Source organism: Anas platyrhynchos, chromosome 2 (genome assembly GCF_047663525.1).
Source record: "Anas platyrhynchos isolate ZD024472 breed Pekin duck chromosome 2, IASCAAS_PekinDuck_T2T, whole genome shotgun sequence".
NCBI classification, from domain to species: domain Eukaryota; kingdom Metazoa; phylum Chordata; class Aves; order Anseriformes; family Anatidae; genus Anas; species Anas platyrhynchos.
Genome location: NC_092588.1, coordinates 85,937,681 through 85,962,578, shown reverse-complemented (window position 1 = coordinate 85,962,578; position 24,898 = coordinate 85,937,681).

Here is a 24,898-nt window from a genome sequence, read left to right as displayed (position 1 = left end):
TTTTTTTTTTTTTTTTTTTTTTTTTGGTCATTTGTTTTGTTTTAGTTATTTGCATTGTCTTAATTACTTTAAATCAAATTCATACATGGCAGAGAAGACTCAGGAATTCTGATGTTTTGATGTCTTCCAGAGTTTTCTTTTTTCTTTTTTGACCTCTACTTTCGCTGGAAATTTCCACAAAGGTAGTTTTCAATGGTGAAAGGAAGCATCTTAGAATTATTTTGTTGCACCTATTCCTTTCTTTCACACCAAGAGCCTTTCTTTTATCTTTTTTTTTCTTTCCATTTACTTTTCACACACAGTAAGAATCAGATTATGCCATCTGAATGCCACAAGATTATTCCTCAACTAGAGGAACTGTGACACAATATGTTTTAAATTTCATATTTGTGCTCCCTTGACATACTTTACAAATAATAATAATAAAAAAGTGCATATCTGTAGTTGACAAATATAAAATGTAATTTTCAGTTTTTAATTTTTAATACTGGTAAAATAAAAATATTTCAAATTAATCTATTTAATTTTAGGATACATTTTATACGTGTATTATCTTACAGTATTTCAAAATATATAGTGCCAGTATAGTGATGTTATACCGATTATTTTTTTTTAAGTGAAAGTATATCCCTTGAAATGAGAAGTGTGATTTCCTACCAATGCTGTTAGAAAATTTATTCTTTGTAGCATTTAGGCTGTTAATTATTTATATCATGTTTTGTTCCTCATTATTATTTTTGTTTAAACTTTTGGTGTTATTTTATGTCCCTGTGATTTGTGAACTGAGAAGAAAGTGTTACTAGATTTGATTCCCAAGATGATGCAAGTCTACTGCCCTTAAAAGAAAATACTAATCTTGTAGGTGAAAGATTTGACTGTGTGCAAGAGACGCTTGATGGAAAATGAAAAATGCTTTTTTCTCATGATTTTTTAAAAGCAGCTTTCTAATTCATACTGCCTCAGGTAAAGGAAACATGCAAAGGCACAATTTTGGTAAAACAGCATATTCATATATTTCATAACAAAAATAAAAAACAAACAAACCACACCCAACCCACACACAAACACAATTATCTTCAAAATTCTTCCCAGCTGTCAAGTCTGACAGGGCGCAAATGAAGACTGGAAGAATATTTATTCATTTGGTTTCTCCTGGTCACAGATACACTCCCAAAGGGGAAGAACTAAAATTGTATGCTGAAGGCTCACTAATATATTTGTGGCTGGATTGGGTCACAGAAATTTGTGACCCAAATTTGTGACTGAAAGACAGCAGCCTGTCTTTCCAGTTGAGGTTTTACTCTGATCATTGATCTAGAGATGTGCCTGAATGTCGTAACAGTTTGATGGACCTTTGTGTGCTACATAGAGGCTTATGCTATGGAAATGCTGTACTGAACCATCAACTAGGGTAATATTTAACAAAGCACATTGCTATTCTGTAATGCAAGGGGAGGTTGGCCTCAGAAATTAAATGGGCAATCTGACCTTGTGGAAGGGAGCATCTTTATATGCATGTGTACGGAAAACTAACATATGAGAATAGATTTTAGGATTGAGTGCCATTGCCTAGTAAAATCCTGAACTATAGTCACATAAATGGCAAAGCTAATTTTTGATTCATTTCCAGAAAGGCAGACAGTTAGTTACAGCAAGAAATGCACTATTCTTTTATTGCTATAACATGAGGAAAGCTTTATTTTAGAAGACTTTTTACAGTTTACCCAGTTGACAAGTTATGTGATTTTAGAGGATGTTAGAGCATGAATTTAGAGGAGATTTGGGAAACATAGAATTATATCAGAACAAATACTAGAAACTCGCACTAAACAAAGAACAGAAAAGTAAGAATTTGTGGTTTTCTGCAAAAGTGGTTAGAAGACAACTTTCGGATTTTTCACGAATTGATACTAACCACAACATTGTAGCAAATCATTCAAAATGGTTATGATTATTTTTTATTATTATTATTTTTTTAATATTAGTAATTAACTAAACCACAAAAAAGCATCCCTTTGGTTTTGGCTGAATGTTACAAACAATGTAAAACCAATGCTTGCTACATCAAAGAACCACGAGTGATAGAATGGTTTTGTAAATTCTCATAAGCATCTAATAAATTAACAAGCAACTGAACAAATAACAAGAATTCTAGAAATGTTGAGGAGTAAGAAGCTAACATTGCCTTTCAGCATCAATTAAAAAAAAAAAAAGGCACTTGTCACAATCCAAAGGATTACCCAGCCTGAGGGGGTGTGGAGATGGCAGCAGTTCACAGTATTCCATAATACACAGGGACATGGAGGCTTTATTTTCTAAATTTCTCTACTTCATTACAAATTACTAGAAATCAGCACTAGCAAGTACATCTGTCATTAATAAAGCATGTATGTATACATAAGTATATATAAATTGTTGCACCAATCAATGGTATAGGGTACATGTATGTTATTAATACTACAGGCTAAAAAATCACTAGTAAAGTAGCAAATATGAATGATGACTATATACATGTATGCCTGTGATTACATATTTTCTAAATGTAAAGTGTATGAAGTACTGCCAAACCGTTCAGAGAAATGAGGGTTCAATCTGACCTCAGATATGGGTCAGTAAAGAAAAACAACCTCAGAAGAGGCCAACCTCCAGAAGCGAGCCCAGCAGTGGAACCAAATAAATAACAAATGACATCACATTTCAAAGATGATCCATGACATGGAGTTCAGAGGCAGCCAGGTGTCCCCAGCAAAAGTTCAATTTCTTTAGGAAATCCTTTAGGAAAAGATGATGTTTGTGCAGCTCGGGAAGCTCTAAGAGAGAAACTTCATTTTGGATGGGAAATGAATCGTTTTGATATCACAGAGATATAAGAGGCTGTAGGATGGCACCTCTTGGAGCAGGCAGTAGATGCTGCTAATTTTTGTTTTCTGTGTGAGACAACCAGTGATGATGTTTGCTGTTCTCTCAGACAAAATTTTACTTTTCCAATAGCATCCACTATTTCTCACTTTCTTTTTTTTTTTTTTTTTTTTTTTTTTTTTTCATTTTTCCAGGCTATTTTCACCCTTTCAGAGAAAAAAAGTTGCTGCTAAAATTACTTATTTTAGCCTTCCTGGATGTTATCTTCATGATGTCTCTACTTCTTAGGCACTCAGCAGCACTTCAAAGAGGTCAGCTGTGCCTTGTCAAGGATGCTTCTGGCTCACAGGCCAGGTTCCCTGGTTGGCAGTTAGTTCTCGGGCTGGCAGGCATTTTATTCTGTCAGTGTTTTAGCAGACATTTGCTGTCAGTAATTTTTCCCATTATAGCTGGGTCACCTTTAGGGCTGCTCCCATCAGCATCTCAATAGACTTCTCCAAAATATCAGTGGCTATACATTTAACATTGTACTCAGGGGAGAAAAATGAGCAGATAGGCTGGCAAACTGATTCCAGTCACTGTGACCTTTAAGTGACTTGAGATATTAAAATCAGGAAACATGGACATTGTTCTCTTCAAGTAATAATACCTTGTGAAATTTAATCTTAGTTATTTCTAATGGTAATTGAGAAAACAAGTCACAAAACATCAGTTTAAATTGGGCAAACAGCTTGATATTTATTGATATCACATACTCTATTGTATCTTTAGAATAACATAGGGCACTAGTAACTTAGCCAGTTTTCAGTCATTCTGTTGACAAACTTTGGCCATGGTTTTGTTTCTTTTCTTAATATGAATTATGTCATGATTCAAAAAATTATAGGTAAATGAAAGTAAGAGGCTAAGAGATTAAAAAAATCCAAGCAAGAAATGATTTCATGGTACTGTTCCTCTTGGACTTTCCTCCTTTTTGTGGTCCTCAGTTCAAATGGGAATTTGAGATAATGTTATGTGAGGATCCTAAAGGAGAATAAGACCTGCACTTTGACATACTCTGATTTAAAAATGGCTACGGAAGAAAGAGGAAGTGTTAAGACAGAAAGGAGGATTTCTAAGTAGGGAAGCATCTGAAAATGTCTGTTATCATCATTTTGTCATCTCTGATTATGGGAGAAGGTGTAGGCCATAAAGCATAAATCATAAACTATTATTAGGTGCAGAAGGATGCTGAATTGCACTTCCTCTGAAGTACTGGCTGGTGAAATGATGGGTTTGTGATGCACATTCATGGTTTCAGAGCACAATGCTACCTGAGAGGTGATGCTAGCCAGTTTCTAAAGGCTAGCTGGTTTAAGGACTGTGCTTTTGTGAAAGCCCATTGTAATTAAGTTGCACTGTATGTTATGAAAGGGAGGAATTCATGTAGACAGGTATCCTTCAGGTGCACAGCAAAAATGGTTTTATTATTTTAGATGTCACTTACAGCTATCCTTTCTGAAAGGAACGGTCACCAGACATAGTAATGGTTCTGATGATCATCTTTTTCCTCAAGTGGGTTGCTCATCCTGCAGACTGTCAGCAACAGACATGATCCACAGGGAATTCTGGTAGTACTTATCGTTATTACCCCTTTTTTCTATAAATTGGACTGTCAAAAAGGCACCCCAGAATTTATCCTGAGTTTATATTTATTCTGCTTTTGTGTTGACTATATGAATAACATGTTGGGATATGAACTTTCCATTTTTATTTTTTTTAACTATTATTTATCTGTTTTTTACATTTGGAGCAAAAAGAACAGAGAAGGGGTAAAACTAACTATGCGAGCAACTCATGACATATGGGCTGTAATCTGAATTTCGAAGACGTGAATTATGTGCATACTTTAGAATGCATTTGTTTGAAAATTGTCTGTATAATACACTTTTCCCATACAAATATCAGTTTGGTTTGCTGTTCAGTAGTGATTGTAGGTAAACAGCTGGGGCAGAATTAAGGTTAACTGCATATCACTGTTGTTTTTAAGATGACCAAAAAATAATGTTTTTCTCTCTTTTGTTGTTGTTGTTGTTGTCAATTAGAACTATTGAGTGAGAGTTTGGAACTGTGTTAAGGATTAACTGAGTATATTTTCATTATTTTGTTATCTTTCTCATCTGTTTTTTTTTTTTTCCATCTAGTTTAGGTCAAACTAGATGGAAACTGTGTGTCTGTGCTGGTGATAAAGCAAGCAACCTGCACAAGTGGTAACTGATAGATTTATGATTAAAAGTTAATGATCCGTCACATAAACATATCTTTTTTTCATGACTCCAAGGTCTGAGTTTCTGGGAAGACTGAGGATTCATCCTAAAATTATAGAGTCGACAGTATTGTGTTAGTGTGAATTGGATTCTGAACCTTGTAGCAAGTAATGAATTTAGAATTCTTTACCTATTTCTTTGGCACTGTCATGAAATGTATTATATATGTAAGTTTGTTTTATGTGAAAAAAGGAAATGCATGAGAGGAAACACCGAAGACACTGGTAGATAAGGATTATATTTTATTAGTTACTTTTGATGGATAATCTTTTTGGAAGGTACCAGTCAGCTGTCCTGAGTTTGATACAGATTTTTCTGTTTGTATTAAATGAGTGATCTTATCACATTGATACAGGATTTACAGACTTCATCCATGTCTTCTAGACACCCATACATCATTAATTTTACTGGGATATTTTTCTTTTCTGTGCATACCTAAACAGCTGTAGACAGACATACCCACCTCCCTCTGCCCTATGAATCATCCAGATGAAAGTCAGCTCTCAAGAATTTTTTTTTTACGGCTCCATACACCCACACCTTTCTTCCCTTCTTGTGATGATGCTGTTGATCTGAAAGAGGAGGTAGGGGCTTGGTATCTTTCCCAGCTCTTATCTCTACACAGATTCTTGTCTGTGCACTCATTTGTCACTTGGAGAATTTGCCCTTGCTATTCAGTGACCCCAGAAGCTTACAACCTACTAAACACAAAAACAATGCACAGCAATCCCATACCCTCTCTTAAATATGCCAACAGTTAATTTTCTCAACATGTCCTGTCAGAGGATTGATTATCTAGCCTCATATTCTTCCTTACATGGTTGTTCATGAACTTGGAAAAATCCTCAGAATGTTTTGCCTCTGCATTAATGAGCTTTTCAAGAACTTTCTACTTCATGTGGTTAGAAAACTGCTAATACCCCAGTATGAACCATGGTATGCTACATTATCCACTAAGATTCTCAGTGCAACTCATTGAATCCTAATTGTAGCTATAGTGAGCACTGGAAGCTGGGGCTTACTGAATACAAAAAAAGCTTATATTCTTAAAGAACGTGAATTGATCTCATGTCATGGTGAGTAACTATATATCATTCCAGCTTTCATTTTACTGGCATGAAAAAGAGTTTTTCACTGTTAGTTTTTCCTCTTATCAGGCTAGAAGCCTGTCTCCATACCAACCTGGTTTATATAAATCCTGTATTTTTGACACGTCTGTAAACAATTCTCTGTGAAGCATTTATGGTGCTTCATAGATAAATACACAAGGTTAGCTGTCTCTTCAAGCCTACCAGTTTCTGTGTCCCTAGATTTTCATTTTTTTTTTTCAGTCAAATCATAATGATCACTTGTAATCATAGGATCAACCAAGATAACCCCTCCCATCTTAGAATAAAAACAGTCTTGTTGTTAGTCTCCAAGTGAATTAAATTACAGCTTGCATATTTGCTATTATTATTATTATTGTTATTTTATCTACAAAGTCATTTAATTACTCCTGAAGGACAGGAATATATTCTTCAGTAAGTGATACTGCCACTGAAATTTCTCATTCTGTGTACTAAAAGCACTGGTGAAGATAATAAATGGGAACAGTCCCAAGACCAGATCTCTTTTCTGATAACCTAACTTTCAATGTAACTTTTTTTTTTCTATTTCTGTGTGATTTTTTTTTTTTCTGCTAGTCAATTCTTTATTCATTTTAACAATTAATGTATAAACCCTGATTTTCTCTGCATTAAATGATAATTTCCCATGAGGACTTTATATTAGAAGGTCTGCTTAAATTTAGGTGATTATCATGGAGGCATTACATTTGTCTGAGAAGAGTGATATGGTTTAACATTTGGTAAACCATGTTGATTTTATGCAACTTTTTATCATGTACGAATATTTTGTCTTTCTCCTTTTGTTTCTCAGTTGTTTCTGAATATCAGTCAAACTACTGGGCTTGTAGTAGCTTAGACATTTACTTTTCTTTTTTCTTTCCCCACACATACTTCTGACTGAGTAGTACTAGGCTTGCTATTCATTATTCTGAGGTTAAATGATTAATTGAAAATTTCCTACCAGAATTATATAAATTATAAATACCTCGGTTAATGCATTATCTTGTCCTTCAGTTTTATCCAAGTAAACTCACTTTTACACATTTTGTAGTCATTCCTATTACCCTATCTTTAGATAGCTATTTTTCTGCAATTCTAAAACTCCTAACAAAGAACCGTTCACATATGCTTATGATCATTTGAATTTCTGACTTTGATTTATGTAACTCATTGATCCTTAATTCCTATCTTTATAGATATTTTTTACTTACTCGTAAAATACTGTCTTTTCTGTTTACTTATTCAAGCAGACTGACAGCTTTCCAGTTTCCTCTTTTCTTTGAAAAGGCTCAAAATATTGAACTTTTATTGAGATCGTTGGATTCTTCTATAAAGTTTATTAATTATTTTCGTAGTTTTTCTGTCTGCCATACTAAAATCTAAATCTGCATTTTGATGTTTCTGTTTGGGCTGCCAATTTGAAATGAAATTCCTCTGCTCAGGATTCCTATATCAAATATTGTACCTATTTTTCACAACATCTTAAGTGTTTACCAGAACTACAAAAGTGACTAATTCATTTATAAATTTCCTGCATATTCATAGCCAAGCATCTCTGAAAGTTACCATTGTAGATTGATACAGATAAGAAGGTAAATGTTAAGAAGTCAATAGGAATTCTGTGGAAAAGTAACAGTGCTTTATATATCACACATAACCTTCCGTAGAAGTCTCCATTCTCCAGCTCTGATGTAAGGGAAATATTAGTACAGCCCCGTGAAGTCTTCCCATTGTGTGTATTTTTACTAAGGTCACTGTTATTTTTATTTAATCACTCTGTGTGTTTGTTTTTGTTGTTTTTTTTTTTTTTTTTTTTTTGGTGGTGGTGGTGTTTTTTGTTGTTGTTGGTTTTTGTTTTTTCTTAATCTTTGTTGAATTGTATATGAAATAAATCATTTGGACAATTTGCATAATAACATAATCTAGAACCTCGTTGATTAGGAAATTTCAGTAGGGTACAGCATTTGGGTTTGGTTTAGGTAGAAGTTTAAGAGTATTCTTAAAGAGTGGTTCACCTTGACTTACTCTACCAAGCAACTTCAAAAATCTTGGAGGACTTTGAGACATCTGCTAAAGTAAGGCCTATTTTTTGGCTGAAATCTTGAAACAGTGTTTCTTGGCCTGTTTTTGGAAGGAGTTGTGATAAAATGCTGGATATTTTTCAACATGTCTTTAAAAAAAAAAAAAAAAAAAGATATCTCCAGTCTTTTTTTGGTGTTTGTAAATACAAATACTTCTGTCCATCCCTTTTAAGATGGATGGAACCAAGCAAGGGAAAAAGTAATTCATATCAAAACTTTGAACTTGTTAAGATGAAATATTGTTCTGTAGTATGTTGTATAAAATGGATAATTATGAAATACTTGAAGTGTTATGAAATGGAACTACCGAAGTTTTTTCTGAAGATATACCAAACTTATAACACAAAACAGTATGTGTATTTATAATATACAGTTTAAAAAAAAAAAAAAACAGTTGGTAATATACAACTTCTGCCATGTAGCTTTCTCAAATTTCTTACTTGGCTTCAAAACAACTTTTTTTTTTAATGATTTGAAAGTCTTTTTTAAAAATTACTAAAATACCAATTTACCAATTTTCCTACAGACGTCATGGTTATTCTACCTTACTATATAAGCACTACTATCATACTTCAGTACAGTAGAGAATATTATTGCTACTGCAATAAGTGATTTATTAGTTATCATTGCTAAGATACGCAAATAGTTTACTAGTAATTTTTACACTGGCAGAAAGAGTAGGAGATCTTTTCAAGACACTTCAGAACAATTGTGAAAAGCCTGTAATAAGGAATTGATTTTCAAATTAGTTATTATAGCTGTAGCTTTTTAATTGTATCAGTAGGTACAAACTGAGATCTGTCCCTATAGTGTACAACTAGTATACCAACACTCTGCAATGTATCTTTCAACTGGGGGTTATATAGAAAAGATTTTCTGCTAGGAAGAAAAAACTGTAACCCTAAATAAAACAGCCTTTTCGTTCTAATTGAACCTTGAAGAATTATAATTTTTTTGTATATTTGTTTATAGATATGCAAGTTTCAAGGTTTGCATAGTTATTGTTACTGTTTGTCTTTATTTTGTGTAATTACAAATTAACAGTTTTGTTTCTCAACAAAGACGTATCAAGAAACAAAGACTTCATTAGGTGTTGCACTGTTAATGGTTTTGTTTATGTAGACCATATATAATGTGCTAATGCAGTTATATCCTTCTCTAGTCTTTGTCATCTAACCTTCAATTTGCCCATATAGACTGAAGATACACTCGTATCTTTGTTATTTCTTCACGTTTTATTACTGAAACTGTTACTGGAACTGTATTGAAGGTATCACTGCACAAGTATATAGGAAGAGAGTGGTTATCTCTATAAGCAGGCTGTTCACTCTGTTCTTATTCCAAGATTTTTATTAGATAGTAGTCAATAAAATATTCATATTATCTGTTCTTTAACCTGTGGCAAAGTCTATACTGCTTGCCCCTCTGAGAGCTGACATTAAGCTGTCTTGGCCTGCCTGCCACTGAAGTCCACCTGTACAGTTACCAGGTCTCAAGTAAAGCTCAGATTAGTGATTGAGGCTCCACTCCTGCATACACTAGGTGTAGCTGATGACTTCTGTGTGTATGAATAGTCACATGCACTCAGAACTCAGCCTATTTGAACACACAGATTTTAGTAAATGCCTAATCTTTGTTAGGGGCTGAGGACAATGGATCACAAATTATGATGTAAAAATATGTGTTGTGCTTCAATTCTCTTCAGCTTATAATGTTTGAAATGAGACTTTGGGTTCATCCCGTATCTGTTAGCCCCTCTTAAACAATTGATTAGAAAACCCCAGGATAGCGTCCTAATTCAAAAATCAAGAGAAAGTGGATTCTCACATTAGATCCCTGGAAATAAGTGTTTTTTGAATTTACTCAACTAATGCTTAATAATTCAAGTTTGAAATGCAAATGTTCTAATCGGTGAGTTAAGAGCTTTGCAGTGTTGTGTTTTGTTGTTATTATATACTTATTTAGGAAGGGAGGTGGATAGAATTATACAGGCTGATATCAAACTCAACTTCTCATCTAATTGCATCTACATGAATGTAGTCAGAGTTGTTAAAGTCAGTGCTAGAAGGTGGCAAGGACAAGCTCTATGATCTCTGAATTTAAATTTGAGCAAGATTCATCAATTCAATTGTCCTGTGAAATTGCTTCAGGTACTATTTATTGCAGGATGCTTATGGGGTCAAGGTACCAGTCTCTGCCATTGCAGTTCATGTATCCAGGATGTCTGGGAATTTTGACCTTGAACTTTGAGGTAGTCTGCAACTCAGAGTGTTCTATAATAACCAATTGTGAGAAACTGTGCAGTGAAGGATTGAACATGACATGCAGTTGTGTATTTGAGAAGACTAGACAAATGAAAATAACTGATTGTGCAATGAAGAACAGGCTGTGTCCTAGTGATGATTATAATTAAGCATTAATGACCCTTTATTAGTTAAGGGGAAAGTTTTAGCACTGTTTTCTCTACCAAAAGATCTTTTTAATATGCCCTGATACCTGACTCAATCTAATAAGTAATTTTACGTTTAATAAATCAAACAGTGATATAATTTCATTTCTGTTGAAATCTTAGTATCTGTAATTTTACTTAATATTTAAGGAAATATTCTACTTTATTAACAATAAAAAATACTGTTTTAAATATTAATATACAATATTAAAAATATGTATAATATTATTTGGAGGTATTAAACAATATCGAATTGCATTGAAATATTACCAGACATTTTCAGATGTTCTCCATTGCAAGTCAAAGCAGATGAAGCAAAGGTATACTAAGAAACTGATTGCTTATGAATTTTAGCAAACTAAAAAATATTAACTCAAAAGTTCATAGTATTTCAATGATTTAAATTGAAAAACTTTAAAATAGAGAAGGGAAGTTGTACCTGAATTACTCAGTAACCTTCAGTGCTTTTGGTTCCACTTCATTATTTAGTGCTAGCAGTGAAACCTTTTATTTTAAATGAACATTTTCATTCAGTCCTTTTTGTCTCAGGTTACCCTGATTATAACATCAGAGACCTAGATTCTCTCCATGTTTCAAAAAGCAAACACATTTTTCTTCTTTGCATCCTGGGTTTATGCTGTCTATCTGGAATATAGGTCAAAGATGAGGAGAGAGACAAGCCTGCATTGAGGATGACTTTCTTGACCCCTTGCATGTTAAACTTACAGGTTTGGGGAGATAGAGCAGTGAACATCAACACTGTCTTTGTGGAAGATACTAGTATATATGCAGAAATGGGATGACACTGGCTAAATAAATTATTCTTCAGAGTAATGAAGCCTCTAAAAGGTGTCTGAGATAACTTATCAGCTACAACTCCTGAGCAGGGAGTGTTGAGTTTGGGCTAATCTGAACTTAAGCCAGTGTGTAGAGTAACATTATTTTAACGGTGTTTTGCAGACTGGACCGGGGCCATTGCAAGCCGCATGCTGAGTGGAGGAGTCCAGATTCCTATTGGTGTTTGCGTCTAATGATCTAAGTAAGTGACTTAATATAAAAGTAATTATTCCAAACGGAAATTTTGTTTTTAAAATGTTATTCACATGTTTCTATGAAATGAATTGTTCTCCTGCTTTGAACTAGGGATATAGATTACTTGTAGTCTTTTGTGAAATTCAGTAAAATAAAGTCATCTGTAATTCAGAGCAAGTATTTTGAGTAAATGATTTTATAAGAGCTCCATTCTCTTCTGTTTGTGGTAGTGTGTCAGGCTAAAATCAGGGCTGCCAAAAGGTTGTGCCACTAACTACATGTGGCTCTGATATAGTGAAGCATCCCTTTTAAGAGAAAAGCCTGAGCTCACATTGTACTTCTCAGTTACTCTCTTGCCTGAATAGATGCTGTAAATTTCATAATACTTTTCTGTCACCTACATGAACGTTGGGTATGTTTATACCTATTTATATTACCTGCTATTCATGAAGAGGAATTCAGTCTTGGGAAAATGCCATGAATTCTTTTGCTCTTGTAGGTACATTGTCTTACAGGATGCTTGCAGGTGTCCAAAATGTCCGTTTTGATTCTGTTTGATATTTACTGTCATGTTCCCTCACTGAGATATTAAAAGTTGAATTTAACATACTTCTCAGAGGATGTATATTCTCAGAGGATGTGATTTTTAGCCTCCTGTAACCAAGGCTGTTTGGTTCTTAGAAATTTCCTTTTGCTCTACAGTTCACTGATTTGATAATTTAGAGCTATATATGTCTTCATCTCGCCTATCCTTTCATTAAATTTTTGTTGTCACTCTAACCACACTAGTACAAAAAGAACTGGGATTAGGAGTCAGAACTGCCACAGATAGTATTTGGGTTCTGTCAAGAAGAATATTAAATAAATACTACAGGGCTTTGGAAAGAATGCTGTCTTTAGGATGACAGGAAATTTATTTTATCTTCAAATGGCTTTGAGCTAAAGGAGAAATCAGAGATAAAGAAGATTTTAGCTTCCTTTTTGTTTCACCCTGTCCCCCTAACATACCTGGACAATCAGAATTCTTGTATATAAGGGGTTGCTTACTGCTCCTTCACTTGTGATGTCATGGTATGTGTTTCATAGCAGGGCAGCAAGATATAAGAAGGAAATAGCTCCATTGTTATGTTATAGCAATAAATGAAAAAAAAAAAAAAAAAGAGAAACAAACAAACAAAAAAAATAGAAGACTACAAAAGTACTTGAGTACTTGTTCCCCATTCATGGTAAGCCATGTTGAGCAGCATTTGGTCCTGCTTAGTATGGAAAGAAATTAAAAGAGATGTTTCTAATGAAACAAGGGACAATTGTTTCATAATACCCTATTGGGAGACTGGATCTTTACCACAGCCCAAATCAAGACTGTGCAGTTGATAATCTCTACTGAATTCTGAGTTTGTGCTCTGACAGTGTTGGGTTTTCCCTCTTACCATGGTTTTGAAACATGCTACAATCTTTACTAAATTGTGGTGGTTTTGATCTCTTTTTCTAGGGGAAAGGGGAAGAGTGAAGGAGGAAAGAAGGGTTGTTTGTTTGTATTTGCTTTTTAATTTCTGTTCACATTAAGTAAGAGCTTGTGCTATGGACAGTCATACCTTATAATGCATGATTTGCCTGCAGTGCAGAGGTAACTTTCCGCTCTGTTTTCACAGCTTCCCTTGCCTTACTGTTAGCAATTGCTAAAACACGGTACATTGTCAATGGCAAACAAGGTTGCAAGATAAGGTCTTGAGTGGCACAACATATGTAAGGAAAATTATTCAAATATGATCTGAAGATTATTAATGTGATTAGTTGTTTAGCAGTAACTCTACCTTGAATGTTTGCTTTTGTGTTTTCTGAACAAACACATTACATTAATTGACAAATACATGGAATTTTTACAGATGCTGCTCCATCTCTATGGCAATGAAGAGGTGTTTCTAAAAAGTTTTTGTGTGTGTGTGTGTTTCTTTCTTAGGGGAACTTTAAAATAGTTACCTTCATAATACTTCCACTATTTTTTTGTTTTGGATAAAACAAAGCAGTCAACCTAAGTAATGGTAAAATGTTATTTTCCAAACATTTTCTTAACCCAGAGTAGACTATAATGATTTTTTTTTGGAAAGTAAGCATGAAATTGTTCATCCTGCAGACTTATTTATCCATTCAATTTTTGCTGCAAGATCTAAATTCCAATAAATATAAAACTGTCTGGGTAAAGCGGCAGTATCTGAAACCAGAGAGTAATAAGACTAATAAATATGTCTGCTGCAAATGTGCCCTTATTACTTTCCCAAATATCTGTATCTTTGCCGTGAGAGAAGAGAAACAGCATGTCATTTTTAGTATCCAATCATTAGCTTGCTCTTCTGTTGAGTAGGACATATCATATAAAAATCCAAACTCCTCATGAGTGTTTTGGGAAGATCATGACCAGAGGTGTATTTTTGAACGATCTGTTTTAACTCGCTATTCCCTCCTCAGCTTGTTCTTTAACTACTTCAGCAGCATAAAAGATCTCATTACGTGCCACAGTGAATGAAAAATAGAGCTAATTATATTTTGACTCTCAGCCAGCCACATTAGAAAAGAAGGTAGGATGAAATCCTTCTTTTCAATTTGTTTGAGTGAGTATGTGAGATTTGAGCAGAATTGCTTGTACCAGGTGGCAAACTGAGTGCATAGGAATGCACTGGGACATTCACTCCCAGCACCAGCTCCTAACCAGCACATGAACCTGGTCAGCTTCACTGCCATGGATCCTCTAAGCATATCACTAAACTAGAAACATCTCTTAATTTCTTTTGCATAATCTGATAATCTGTGCTTATATAAGGGCTTTGGTATATAAGTAGCGATAGAGAAGGTAGATCTATAATTACACATATCTGACAAGCTGTGCTTCCAACATCTACCATATAATTTAGATAAACAGAGTTTTGTAACGGTCTACAAGGAGCTCATTTAAGCAAGGAGCATACTACAAGTCTTTTGTGATCTGTTTCTAAAACTTAGAATGATTTTTGATTTTTCCTTCCTTGGCTACCTTCTGAAGTCAACACTTGTCTTGGAAGGATTCAGTTCTTAAGCAGGGTGGAGAAATGGAAATAATCCATCATGTATTTCTACAGATTTCTTACTAAGGCTCAGAGCCTGAGCTGAAAGAATGAATCCCATTCCTCAGTGCATAATTTTAAACATGAAAATGCTTCTTATATTTCCAATTAGTTAAATCATTTAGATGCAAACTGTAGAGCAATGGGAAGTTTTAGCAAGAAGACGTAGTTCCATAACAATTTGCCTGCTTCCCCCAGTCACTGAACAAATACAGTTGTCTGTCCTGGATTGAACTAGGTATGGGAGTAAGGGATCATCACAGTCATGCCTGCTTGGTTCCTACAAAGAGGTGAGACCAGCTGAGGTCTAAGATTAGATCTTTGAAAGTATTGCCATCATAGTAGACAGGTGAACTGAAGAGATTTCTGTAAAATGGGCCATCAACCTAACTACAGGATACTTGTCTTGCACTGAAGTGGATAGGTTTACCATACATAAACAGTCTTTCCTTTTGTTTGGGTATATATATATATTTATTTTGTTTTCAGTCCTTTGGTTACAGAGTACAAACCTTGCTCCCATTGCTTTAGAGTAGTTGTGGTACATCTGTATTCTTACCATTACTTGGGCTATGCTCAGTTTGGTCTTTGGGGACTGGCGTTTTCCTCTGGGAATAGTCACTATTTGACAAAGAAATTGTGCACAGTGATTGCAGTGGCTTAATGATAGAGAATGGAAGGAAAGAAGTAGTCTCTGAATAATTGGATGATCTACCATGAAGAAGAAAAAAAAAAAAAAAAGGAATGGAGAAATGTTATTGCCAGAAGAGGAAAAAATACTGCAGGAAAGAGGTAAAGAACAGGTAACAGGGAGCTCCTGGGAGATTTGAAAGGAGAAATCAGTCTTATGGAAGGGGCCTTGCTCAGTTTCTTGTTTATGTGTAGTCTCACTGGTTTTGGTACAAGTATGTGTGGAGTAAGGTACTATACATGTCTGACATAGTGATCCTAAGATTTTTAAAAGTATGTTCTCAAAAATACCTGCAATTAATTTTTATTTAAAATACTCTATCGGGAGTGTTTGTTAAATATATTAAAATAGATTCTAAGTTTATTCCTGCACAAGCACATAAACTTCAAATATGATACAAGAACGATAACCAGAGGACAAGAGATCATTACTGAAAGGAGTGATAATTACCATGAAAATGAATGCATTAAGCTATATAGTCAGTTTATTGAGTCCACTGCTCCCTGAAGCTGAAGCAGTAAAAAGCTCTCAATTAACTCTATGGAGTCAGATTTTTAAAAGCTAGAAACACCTGCCCACCTGACTTTGGCCATGAGTTTAGTCGAAGTATATAAACATTTTCATTTCCCTGCTTTAAATACCCAGGTGCTGACCACACTATAGGCTTACATGTTGACTTGTTTCTACTGTCAGCCTCTATTAAGCATGATGTCACAGTAGTCTCTTTTTGGTGTAATCAGTTTTAGAATGTGTGTCGTCACTAATCTGTTTTTACTTTATTTTGCTGTTCTTTTTGAGCTTAATAAGAGAAGTATATTTTAGAGTGCAAGTGTTAAGTTTCTTTAAGCAGTGTCTTCAAAATAAGTTGATGCTCTTAGTTCAGCTCTTAGCAGACTCAGCTGTCCATCATTATAATGATCAGTCACTGTTATCCATTATTAAATCTCTTTATGGACATCATGGATTGAAAGGTAAAAGATAGGATTACTCTTATTCCTAGAAGAATCTCCCCTGCCTCAGAACTGAGGAATGCTGCAACAGAAGAAAATAAAATGGTTTGACCTATTTCCAAGCCTGCTTTTTGCAGGATAAATAAAGCTGCTGCAGCTAGAACCTGTACTTTGATGTTACTCATGCCTTTGAGCCACAGCTCAGATTCATTCAATAGTCTTGATGAAAAATGTGGAAATTTTAACTTTAAAACCCAACAATTTCTTTCCTCACATCTGTCATGCATGAGTCTTTTTCTATCTATCTAGTAGAATAATCCACACTAAAAAGAGTGATACATGAAAATGTCATTGTATGTGAGTATTCTTAATTTTACATGCTGTTCCTTACTAACTGTGCTAACTTTTAGAGGGACAGTTATTTCGAGTTGCTGGAGTGGACTCCATACTGAGGGATTGTTTTCTAAAGAGAAAATTTGGTGCCGTTTGTTTTTGCAGGTGATGTGAAACATCTGCTTCTGTTTGAATTTCCAGAGCCTAAAATAAAACAAGCCCAAGTCTAATCTATGCAAACACAGGCGACAGGGAGGTCAATAAATGTTTACATTTATGCAAATTTTAAAGAGTTTGGTTCTACCTGCTTAGGAACCTCAAAAAATAAAAGCCTGCTGATAGAAAGAGCTGACCCAGTAGGAGGAGATGATTTACCACTCTATTTTTCACTCTACTGCCTAGATTTAAGATCTCAGATAATGCATATACCCACATTTATTGAAAGTTCAGCTGTATAACAAGCAACTTTCTCAGTGCTGGGGGAAGGGAGGAATCTGGCAATGAATGGAGATACCTGTGTGCAGGGGCTGTCTTACATTTTGAATCATGCATGTGACTCTTGTATATCATTTTATTTATACTTAAAGTAATACAGAGTCACAAAGAAGTGACACATAACTAGGGTTCTAATCTTTCTAAAGGTTGAGGTCTCATATCACTACTGCTGACCTTGCATGTTTCAGTATCTGCATAATTTACCAGTATCTTGACTATAACAGCTGAGCAGTCAAATTATTGACAAGGTAATGCTGGTTTCTTTATGCTAACTTATTCTTTTAGCCTATTTCTCCTTCTAAGAGGCTTTTAAAATGTGTTTCATTTCAGAAAAATAGAATCAAATGTATCTTTGAAAGGCTTGCTTATTTCCACTAACTTTATTCTCTTAAATAATTAAATACTGAAGTGAGACAGTCACGGTTCCTCCAATCCTGCTCTGCACTGGTGCGACAAGCTGGAGTTACAGGAAAATATGTTAGGTACAGTTAGAAGGCGTTCTTGTAATCACCAATATTCTTCCCTAATTTTGGGAAAATCTTTGAAGATTTTTTTCTACGGTTTTGTATGTGGATGAGAAAACGTGTTTTCTTCTCTCATTCAACAGCTTTAGCAGCATCCCTGACTGATGATCTGACCGATGACTGAGAATCTCTGAGTGCAAACTGAGAGAATTAGGGTTTTTAATTGTACAAGAGCCAAAAGGAACTTTGCAAGAGGCAATTTCTGAGAAAAGCAATAGATTTTTTCTAGTTTTCCCTGAATGTCTATCACAAAGAGAAATGCCTTTTATCCTAATAATGATTTTTGAAAAAAGGATGAACCAGGTTGTATGATACAGAGACCTGTGTGGTGTGGAGTACGTGAGCCCTTGTATTTCTCAAGTTTTATTTTTATTTTTATTTTTAATTATTGACTTTCAGTTTTCTACACCTGATAGAAATAGTAGAGATCAACAAAATGAACTGCAGGAACTTACCATAAAACCTTTATTTCTGTGACTGGTTATTCATTCTTTTCCTTATAAATGGCTGATCCTGTTCCCACAGAACATACCTACATTAACAGCTCTTCTGCCTAGAAATGAGAATGAGAAATTAGGTCCAACCCATGCCAGGGTCTTACCATGCTTATGTTATTTACATGTACTTATAAAAGTAGAAAAGGCAATTTGATCTCATTAAGTTGTCTGTTAGAATTTGATGTTTGGTGATCTTTTGAGTTGTTAGATATAACTGTTTCTGGAGGATCGAATGAGAAATAGTATGCATGATTTTTAAATTCTATAATTCATCAGGCAAGATAAGGAGTTGTGTTAGAGCGCGTTGCAGGAAGCACGGCCAAAAGCACGACAGACACCAGCAGAGTCAGATCATGCTTCTCCATTTTATTGCCCAAATAGCCTAACTTTTATAGTGAACTTAGCAGGGGCGGACAGTGTTTCATACAAGATTATTGGTCAAAAGCAGTCAGACAAACAACTACAAGAAAACAACCCCACCTGCAAGAAAACAACCCCCCTGTGATTAGCAGTCAAGAAAACAACCCCCTTGTGATTAGCAGTCACGTAGATCTTGTCCTTGAAGCCAGCTGCTGGTAACAATATTTTTCTGAATTCCTCAATTGGGTGACGTGGGAACACTGTCATGGGAACTTCTCATAGTTGCCCTGGTAGCTTGGTTTGCTCAGCTACAGCAGGCCATGGGATTTGCTAAGGCCTACTCCTGGTTGCTTAAAGCAAGCTCAGATCAAGCAATTGTTCCACGGACTCATGTCCATGCCCTTTGTGCCAATTCCCAACAGAGTTGCACATTGGAAGGCATTGTTTTGAGGCAGGAGCCTTTCACTTTTGGATACTGGAGATCTGACAGGCATTTCATCATAGGGAAATATGGCCAGTGGTCTCATTCTCATTCCTTGTAAGACATGAATTCATCCAGCTAAACTGCAACACTGGCCACTTGGCTCTGTAGCTTGTTGCATATCTTAGGTGAGAACCAGAATTAGGTGACGTAATCCACAATTTCTGTTCTAATGAGATAAAACATGGAGAAACATCAAAATTATTTTTCATTTTGTAATGTTGTCTGGGAGCCTTAATTCTAAAGAAGTTTCTGCTACTTTACTTTTTGAAGAACACTCGGTTTTTATTTTAAATATTCTGGATTAAAGGCTGTACAAAGAGCTGGGGAGCCTGTTTGACTCTTTTTTGAAGTTTTTCAACTGACTTCATAGGAGTAGGATCAGATCTTTCTGATCGCCAAATGCTGGTGACTGGAAAAGCTCTGAGAAATATTGTTCTCAGGATGAAAGGAGCGGTGAGAGTCCATGATATTTTGTGCTGGAGTTTGTGTTACACAGGAGTGTCAGAGGGCATCAAGAATTGGAGGGAGGAAAGGGAAGAAATATAATGTCACGTAATACTGTAGCTAAAAGGCAAAATACAAAACCAAATACAGTGTTCACAAAATAAGGGTACATTTAAATCTTGAATGATTCTAGAATTTTAATGAATAGTCCTGCTAACCTTCTTTATAAGCTAAACAAATCCTCTCAGAATTCTGAACAAATCTTAGCTGCTTTTAAAAAATGCCTTTCTTTTGACAGCCTTATTAACATATGGCTCTGCAAAAAGGAATCATGTTGAATACATGCAATGTAATATTAGGATAGACATTTTAAAAAGAAGATGAGAGGATCCGGAAATATAATCTTCTTCTTGTAATCCTCTATTAATCCATTCTGTACTGCTAAGGTTTTTATTTGAGTATGGAGCTCACAAAGATTCTGGCAGAAGAAAAAAAAAAAAAAAGAAATTGAAAGGTCTTCTGTATTTAAATCCCCAGAGCTACACCTATAAAGTATTTCTGCAGTCTGCAAAGAAAGGAACAGCCCCAGGAACTAATCTCTGGATTTCACTCTTTTTGTCCTGACCTTGGCTCTTCCACAGCCTCAGTAAGCATGCCTCTGCCTCGTGATGAGCTTGCTGCTGCTAGTCATCCTACTGTGCTCTTAGGGCATGTCTTTTCAGCATCAGCTTGCTCTTTACCTAATCCCACACTGAGATCACTCAAATACTGAAGGATGTTTAGTTCACTATCAACTAGACCTGCAGAGATAACAAATCAATTGATTTTGTGGCAACTGATGAAAATGTCAATTTTTAATCATCAATGCTGTTAGTAGACTTCAGAGCAGGGTCTGATCTGAGTGGAGGCCAGATCACACAGCATTTGCTTGGCACTGCACCCCACCTTAAAAATTATGAATGCTGGGAATATGTTTGACTCCAGGCTCTAAAAATAAAAAAGCTGGCTCTAAGAACAGGAAGGGAGAAGAATCTGTTTTTTCATATGAAGTTTGAATCAACAATTTCAATATTAGCAATGGACTGAGATTAAATCCCATCATGTGGAATGTCTGAGAAGTCGTTGCAAAGGGTAGATAAAATTGTAATTTTCAGAGTCTGTCCGTCACACCATTTTAGACTATAACACTACTTACTATTATTACGTATTATTTCTACTATCTTTATAAATAAAAGTATAAATTATAAAATCTACTACCTTTATAAACTACCTTTATTTACTTGATTATTCATTTAATGCAAAACAGATAAAAATCAAGCACTTCCACAAAACAACAGTTGTTTGCACTGTTACAGCAGTCCTTAAATTCAGATTACTGAGAATTTTTTTGCACGTCTCATACTGCTCAGACACATTTCTGATTTTCAGCAATCTTAGATTTCCTTAAAGGTATTTCTTGAATTACTTTTTTCTTTAATGCAAGGAAATAGTTTTCTTTCCTGTGGGAAAATATGCCTCAGGAATCAGGACACTCCTCCATCTTGGCAGGGCAGCCTGCTGTCTTGAATTTCACAAAGTATTTGGGGCATTCACCCCAAATTTCCTGTGTGCTTCTGTTAACAACTTCTCTCTGTACCCATTTTTACTGCTATTCTATATTCCTTCAAGGGACAGAAGACTGCAAAGATAGTATGCTTGGTTGGGCAGTGTCCTGTTGTATTTCTGCATTCACAAGTGACTTCTTTTCTGATCCACTAGGTAATTTGGGTCAGCTTTCAAAGTGTCTTCGATTTGCTATACCTTTAACCACTGCTGTGTTAGCCGCAGAACCACACAGTAAATGCCATCAAGTACTATCAAAACCATCAATTAAAAAGAAAATCTTACATTTGAAACATCTGCAGTCTTCAATGTGCAGATTTATGTGGTGTTTTTCTACCGTCCTTTGCTGTTGCTGGCAAGACTTTATGTAAATGTTCTCTATCTTTGTTGGTCTTATTAACTCACTGTGCCCATCTCAGTCTCTTGCAGTGTCATGTTTTGATGTTCACTCATGACCACTGCTTTTCATTATTCTCCAGGCTTCACAGATGAAGACTGTGGAAGGTTTCTCAGCTAAAACATTTTTTTCCTACAGCCCTGTTTTTCAAATTTCTGAGAGCTTGCATTATCCATTCAGGGTTTTGATATTTTCAGGTATTTTTTCCCTACTATACATTTTTAGAGTTGGGCAAACATGTGACATGTCTACAGTCATCCTTATGCTGCTTTCTGTTCACTGATTGATCTTTTTGTTAGCTTTTGTGTACCTTTCTATGATATTTGTACTTTATTACCCTTTCTTTAGAGGTTTTGTATTTTTCAATTTACTTGTTTATGAGAATTTAGATGAGCCTGTGAATTTAGAATTTTAATGAATTATTCAATTTTACCATGAACATTTTATATATATATATAAATAAATAAGGTTAAGTATTCACACATTGTTTTCCAGAATGGAGTCATTGTTTGTACATAGAATAAAGGTGGGCTACGTAGCCTGAATCACAAAATTTGTGCTAATCACTCCTGCACCTCATTCATGTAGGACCCACACTATTTTTCTTTGCTTGTTGAGGTGAAAACCCTGAATGAAAAAAAAAAAAAAAGAACAAAACAAAAAAAAATTGGTCATAGCTGCAACACTCTGCCTGATCACATGGGAGCAGTGGGAGCATTTTCTCATTAATCTAAACTTAGGAAGTCACAAATGTTCATTTGTATAGATGGAGCATATGGAATTCTTAGTTCAGTAAAGCTAGCTCATTTTTTTAACTCCTTATAACTAAATTGTTTCTAAGAGGTGAAATAGGATAATTGTAGTAGAAATTAACTAAAAAAAATAGACAAACAATTTACTCTTCCAGTCTTTTTTTAAATATTATTGGATTACATATCTAATTTGTACACATCTCAATTCTTTTTTAAAGTACTTATTCTATATAAAAGATACCAGAAAAATGCAGTATTGTGAAAAAAGTAATGCATTTATAAAAACTTAATTCCTTTCTGTTCATCTTCATCACTACAGTGACTTTATGAAAAGAACAACTTCTCATAAAGAGAGAGAGAAAATGGGCATTTGAACAGATGGGCTTAATAAAGATTCTGCAATATATCTGCCACAAATAGTTGAGCACCGGTACTAAGGCAAGACTAAGATATGACCAAAGATAAAGAACTTTGAAATGGTTAGTACTCTCAGTGAGGAAGTTTTAGATTAAAAGACAAAGGTTGTCATGTAAATGTACATAGATCAAAGAGGACACATAATAGATCCTTACTATATAAAGGAAAAATGAACTTTCCTTTGTAGTAATAAAACTGCTGCAGTGGGAGAAAACAGATCCTGTGTGTTTTGGTTTTGTTTGGTTGATTTTTGTTGTTGTTGTTTGTTTGCTTTTTACTTAGTTACATTCCTAGTTGAGATATGGTTGCCGTCTTTTGTCTCAAAACAGTAAAAAAAAAAAAAAATTGTTTGCAATGTCACCAAAATTTTCTTCTTTAAGATTAGATTTTCATAGTTATACCTGTTAAAAATCCGTGTACCACCTTAGCAAGAAGTTGCTGTTATCATTCATTCTCTGCTATAGACCTTTGTCTTCCTGATAGTGCATAGATAAATAGAAGTAAATTTTTATAGCTCCATGTTATGAAGGAAAAAATTATTTCAAATACGTGGTTACTGAATTTGAAATGTCAAAAATGTCAAAATGAATAAGATACATGTATTTTTAAATTGCCTCAGCTTGCCAATAGAATTAAGAATTGTCCTGCTGCCTGAAACCTAGTGACGGGTGAAATTTAGCTTATCTGCACATTTAGAAGATGTGCATGTACCTGATACTTTCTCCATTGCCATGGTCAGGGCAGTAGACTAAAAACATCATATAGTTTTGGTCTCAGTATTTTGATGAACAGTTCTCCGCTGTCTGCAGCTGTCTAGGAGAACTGCAAAAACAGCTCTTCCATACATGACTGTCTTTGTAAAAATAAGTAGGATTGTTGGTTTCTTTTTTCTTAATTTTGAGATGTAGTTTTAAGTGTTTTCTCCTTGCACAAGAACACCAATTTCCTTTGTTTGCAAAATTTTCCTACCTGCAGTGTTTCCCTAAAAACAAGTTACAAGGTTTTATATGGTGAAGTAGGTTGTTAATGACATTCTGAATATTTTGGCTCTGAATCGTTTGGGGGCATATCTTCCTTTTATGTATTTTAGTCCCTTTGTTTAAAGGTTCCTATTAAAGCATCTGGTTCAAAAATTGTAACCTTTTTGGTTGGTTGGTTGGTTATACGTTCACTATGACAACAGTTACTTATTGCAGTAGAGGTTTTTCTTTAAATATTAATTATAAACTTTCTTGTGATAGGTAACTATCTGGTCTCAGTTACAAGTACTGTCTTACTTTGAGAAGAATGTTTATTGATTTATTTTCATTGTTAATTTTGTGTGTGTACAAATTTAAGTCTAAAAGCTTTACAGCATCAGACAAATGCTGCTGCCTTATTCAGAACAGTTAAATAGGAGATACTGCCCTACTGCTCCATGTTTTTAAGTGCAGTACGTTGCACAAAAATTTTCGATTGCTACAGTAAAGCTCCATTTGTAGAAAAAACTGTGAAAAGGAGAACAGGCATCTGTGCAGGTTCTTCCTCCAAAGTCACATCTATGAAGGCCTTGTGGAAAACATCAAGATCAGTGCCATGAAGAAACGGTGGCAGGTTGTAGTCAGAGGTGACTCCATCCGTAAGGGAATGAAGACTCCCTCCTGCAGGCCAGACCCTCTTCACAGAGAAATTTGCTGCGTCCCCAGGGCTCAGATCAGGGATGTTACTTACCAGGAAGTTTTTGAGCATAATACAGTTTTTGGATTAGTACTAGTCCTCCACTTTCAAGTGGGTGCCAACAGTGTAGCTACAAGCAAACCCAGGTAATCAGTGCCTGGCTCCAAGACTGGTGTGGTGCCTCCACCAGAATTTTGGGTTTTATAATCATCAAGAGTCTTTGAGATGAGAGGTCTGCTGGGGCCTGATGGGATACACCTGTCTCAATGGGATGAATGTTTCTTGGCCCATAACCCATGAAACTGCTGGAGAGGGCTGTAAACTAGGAATGATTGAGGATGGGAGTTCCATTACGAGCACTG